Source organism: Arachis hypogaea, chromosome 12 (genome assembly GCF_003086295.3).
Source record: "Arachis hypogaea cultivar Tifrunner chromosome 12, arahy.Tifrunner.gnm2.J5K5, whole genome shotgun sequence".
NCBI lineage: Eukaryota > Viridiplantae > Streptophyta > Magnoliopsida > Fabales > Fabaceae > Arachis > Arachis hypogaea.
The window spans coordinates 44,577,614-44,583,262 of NC_092047.1; positions in this window are offsets into that span (position 1 = coordinate 44,577,614).

Sequence of the window (5,649 nt, forward strand, 5' to 3'; positions counted from 1 at the left end):
TTGTGAAATTATGGCTTCTTTTATTACCTTTACTTAGAACAATTAAGAAAGCAATGAAGTTATGCGTTGAAAGAATTATTGAAAAGAGAATCATGATTTCTCCTTATTTTCCAAGAAGAACAGTATGTCTTTGGGTACAAGTCATTCGAAAGAGAATTTTGCTTTGAGGCTGTTTTAAAAGGTAAAACGGGTTTATGTTTTTCTCTATTAAACACAAAGATTGTCCCTTGGGAGAGTTTTCGTGATTTTAAAAGGAATTGGATTTCGAGTGATGAGCCTCATTATTTTGACGTTTTAAATAAGATTCAAAGTATCTATTGAACTCTAGTTTAACACAACAAAAAGGATTCTCTTATCAGTTTGAAACGCTTCAGATTTAATTATGGAATTGAAGCCGGTTTTGTTTAAGTAAAGGAAATGGTTTTGAAAGAAGTAAAGATTACGTGACTCGGTTTGGCTTAGATCCTATTTTCTTACTCAAATCAGAAAGCCAATGTTTTAATGATTTTAAATGAATTTGGCGAAATGAGATATGTTATTCTCCCCTAAAGACTTGGGACTCTGCCGAGAAACTTTGTTATAAAATCCCATTGTTGAATGGATGATTTTGAATGTTTCAAAATAAATCTTTAACTTGCCATGGTTATGGAAGTTTGGAAAGAGGATGCCGAGAGTGGCATTGTTTTCAAAGGGGAATTTATCTTGAGTAAAAGTGGCTTATGAGCCTGAGATGATTTGAGAAACGAGATCTTTAAAGCCAAGGCTGAAAAGAGTTGAAACTTGATTTCAAAGTGAAATGAGTCGAAAAAATGATTTATGGCTTAAATGCCGATTTCATGAAATTGATGATTTTGAATGTGGAAGTGTTGTTTTATTGAGAGCCGGAATGGCTGTGTATGTTTATACATATTGATTGGTTCTGGATTGAACCGTGAGCCGGAATGGCTGTGTATGATATGAATATTGGCTGGTTCTAGAATGAACCGTGAGCCGGATGGCTGAGATGGATGTTGATCCATGGATGAGATTGATTGCATGTTTATGCTGAATCATTGATAAATGTGAATGTTGCACTTCCACTATCTGAGATACGAGTTTCCCTGGATAGTAGCAGTGGCTAGCCACCACGTGCTCCGGGTCGAGACTTGATACTCTGTTGACCTTATGTCGTAAGTGTGGCCGGGCACTGTGAAAGACCCGGATGAGCTCGCCCCCATAAATATTCACCAGTGATGGTGATGGATAAATATTCACCAGTGAGGGTGATGGATATGGATCATGATTATGATCAAGTTTATGATGAGTATAACTCGAGTTGGGGATGCACGACAGAGGGACAGTTCAATGGTTAGCTACCAGGACTTGTCGGGTTGGCTCTATAACCGACAGATGATATCATCAGCCACTAGGGACAGGCATGCATCATATGCATTTGTGTGACATTGGTTGGGTGGGCATATTATACTTGGTTTGCCTATGTGATTAATTGCTAACTGTTCTACTTGTAATAACTGTTTGTTTGTGCTTGAACTTCCTATCTGTGTTTGCATCTGGGACTCTGTTGGATTTGTGGTGACTGGTTGTTGGTTGGATTGTTTGGGCCTAGGGCCGTGGTTGGAAAGAGATGAACTGATGGTTGATTTCGGTTTTGTGTTTCTGGTTTGGAATAAAATTATGAAAGGCTATTTTGGTTCCGCATAGATAAACCGTTTTGAAAGGCTTTTGAGTTTTGAGAATTGAATGGTTCCTCTTTCGGTAAAGATTTTTGACTTTACTTTTATTAAAAACCGTGTTTTTGAAAAGAGGCATAAGAAGGTTATTAATCAGTGGTACAGTTTATCTTCATGTATCCTATTACAGTAATTCCCAAAAACCCTCTACTGAGAACCCTTTCGAGGATGATGTTCTCACCCCCCTACATTTTTCCCCTTTCAGGATATGGGCGCAGAAGTTACGAAGAGCTTATTTAATTGTTGTTATGATGCTCTATATTGTTTTAGTTATGGTTTATTGTACCCTCGCCTTTATCTCGATATAATCTGTAAGAGGGATAGGAATTGTATTGTATTATGTTTGTAATATTATTTATATATATTTATGTATATATATATATATGGATGTACTCTTTATGAGTTGTTGTAAGTTGAATGGTATTTATGGATGTACGTTATCGAATGAAAGTATTTTTGGGAGCGGCATTGCGGTTTAAAGTTTTAAACAGGCTCATATTTTAGTATTAAATAGTATAAGTGTCGTCGTAATGTCCGAGCTATCAGAGTCGCGCAGCCGGAAGTGTGAGCTCTGGTAGTTAGGGTGTTACATTATGGTATCAGAGCAGTTCTTCCTGTAGAGCCTGAGGAATGGACTGACTATGCTTCAGTTGCATACTCTGAGCGTTTGTCATGTATTAGGTCTTGTCGAATGACGAGGATTAGAGCTTTATGCACATGATGATCTATTGATTTAACACTGTTAGTCTTGCATTGCATAATTCTTGGAATTAAGTTTGGCCGGCTTAATACTAGTGAAATATGTATATGAAAGCACTGATGGGTTATCATAGACGATATACGAGTTTTGAGTAAAGCGAATCGTGGGTTTTGAGAACGTTAGAAACTATTTCTCGAGGCTATTCAGTTGTGTGTCTTGAAATTCTATTCGGGTTGACCTGTTCTTTTATATCCTAACTTGAAGTTCTTGTTTGCTAGTCCTTTTTGAAAATTTGTTTGATTTTTCAACTATATTCCTCTATCCATATGTATTCTTGTTTGACCTTAAGTGCATATGCTGGTTTAAGATCCTTGTTGCATCTATCTTCCTCTGTTTGAGTTCTTCTTGATTCAAGTATTCTTTGATATAGCCTTGAACTTGTCCTATTGTGTTATGCATTTTAACTCCGGATTCCGAGTTCATTCTTAGAGAACTTGTTGATTCAGTTTTCCCCTTATTTGACAGTGATTACAGCTAATTTTGAGATTTTTATAAAAATTGCTGTTGACTAGATATACACTTATCTATATGTGAAACTTTGAGACTACTTATACAGTTTAACAACTATTTACTCCTAATACCTCGACTGTACTTTTACTGGTTTGCGGAATTGCACTTAACTTAAAAGTAAATTTGACCTTTTAGTAATTTTACTATAGTTCCAATGGACATCTTTATTTGATTGTGTATTTGGATATTTTCTGAAATACTAGAAAGAAAGAATTTTTCGCTTTCATTCCGGTTGAGTTTCGTTTGATAAGCTTTACTTAACTTATTTTGAATTGAGTTTGGTTTAGCATACTACATAGTTTATGCCATTGTTGTTCTTTTGAAAATGTTGGACTCATAGCTTTCTTCTTATGAACGGACTCGTTCCTTCTTAAGCTTTTCACCTCTATGAATGTCATACGTGACCCCGTTTTTAACTAATCTTTTACATCTTGTGAACATTACCACTGATCTTGGGTTGTCCTCTCTTGTGAATCTCATCCTTATGTGGGTCAATTTAATTCGTTTCAAAATAGTGCATCGTTTATCCTCTCATTATCTCTACCAGAGTTTTTAGTCAAAGATGTATTCTTGAAAAAACTACTAATGATTGAGTTGCCTTTTCCTATAACTTTTGTATTCTTTTGGATCAATTGAAAGCTTGTTTGATTTCTCATACCTATTGGATCTTGCTTGAACTACATTGATTTAAGATTCTTTCTTGCATGGCTTGACTCCTTTTAAGTATAATGCTAATTTTCTTGAATATTCTTCTGAGATGGTGATTTCAAGAACACTTTTGGAGTCTTGTTTTGAATCTTTTATAGAAGTTTTAAATTCTCTTTGAAGAAATATTAAACGGAATTTACTTTCTGTTGCTTGATTGAGATTGGAACCATTGTTCAATTTTGATGAAGTTAATTTAAAAACCGGCATGCGCTATTTTAAATGAAGTTTTGAAAAGCTTCCTTGTTTAGTGGAAACCGGTTTGTTTGTAACGCACCACTTATTTCCTTACCAGATTGTAAGTAAATTTTTACCTCGGAATTTCTTTTCTAAAAAGAGTTTAACTTCCTCTTTCGTCCTTGCTATAAATGTTATACACGCTTGTTTGAATATGGACTTTGAGAATTTTTGAACAAGCATTTGATTTTCTTCCGAGTCTTCTGAACTACTTTTGGTTAAGATTGTGCACCTAACTATCTTTCTAAAATAGTTGAGGAAATATTTTTGCTCTTAGCCAAACCTGTGTGCATTTTGTTCTTAAAACTCTACATGATCTACTTCAACATGAAAACGTATTAAAAGCAAAACCACGTTTATGCTTTTATTTTGCTCTTGAAGGAGGCTTGTTGCTTAACTTTTCTTTTAAACTGCGAAGTGATTTTCCTGCAAGTTTTCGATTCTTTTAAGAACAATGTATTCAGAAGTACTTTTAATTATGCTCTTGAGTTTTGTGAGCTTTGCCTTGGGTTTGAGATATTCTCTTTTGTGAACCTCATACTTCTTCGACTCAGCTTGAATTTGTTCAAACTGATGCAATGATTTTCTTCTTATTGATCCTATTGAACTTCGATCCAAGGGTCATCTTTGAAGTTGCCAATTGAGTTGAGTCTAGCAAACTTCATTGCTTGAGAGTCCTTGTTTATCTGGACCTAGATACATTCTCCCAAATCTTTGAGTATTATCCTTGACATTTGACTCTCCTTTCTAAAGTCTTGTATCCTTCTGAGTAGACTCGAGAACTATTTTGATATCACGTGCGACTTGTAGACGTAGTAACGCGATGCGTTAGTTCTTTAAGGCGTGATATGTGTATACGGAAGTTGAAGCGGTAGGTGTGCAACGTTATGAGTTGTGGATGTTTTGTTCCTTGTGAACGGGTTTGCGGAGGTTAGGCCTATGATTGGCTATGAGGTTATAAATGATTGGTGGAGTTGGGAAATTGAAGTTCTGAAGTGGGAACGAGAATTGTCAGCGAACGTTATGCCGCTGTTTAAATACCAACATGCCTTGCCCTACTATCACATGATTGACCCATGTTATCTTTTGCATTGAGCCTATCTTGTAACGTTTGCCTGGCAGTTACACTCCTACCTTTGCATCCTTGTGCTTATGATAATCAAAGTATTTGAAAATCGTATATATGATTATATTTTGAGATATTTTTGCTTCTTCTTTAAATGTGTTCAAGGGTGAACTGTTATGGAATTTCTTCCATTTTGTATCAATTTTCGAGGGCGAAAATTTTTATAAGGTGGGTAGAATGTAAGGCCCAGAATCTTTGAAAAGTCTTATTATGATCAAGTCTCAAATCCTACAATTATTTATAGCCTTAATTTCAGAGATTATTTTATTAAAGATAATTAAGGCAAGTTTTGATTTATTGGATTTGAGATAAGTTATGATTATTATCCAATTTTATAATTATTGGATTATTTTCTATATTTAAAGTATAAGGTTGATAGTTATGAAATAATAAGGATTTTATAAGATTTGGATTAGATAAGTAATATTTAAATATTATTACTGCTATTTTGGAAAAATGAAGAAATTAAGTATATTATTTCTAATTTTTAGATTTGGGCATTTTATTGAAAATAATTTGTGAAATTGATGAGCAAATAGTATTTTTATAGATTATTATTAATGGATTAGAATTTATTTCTA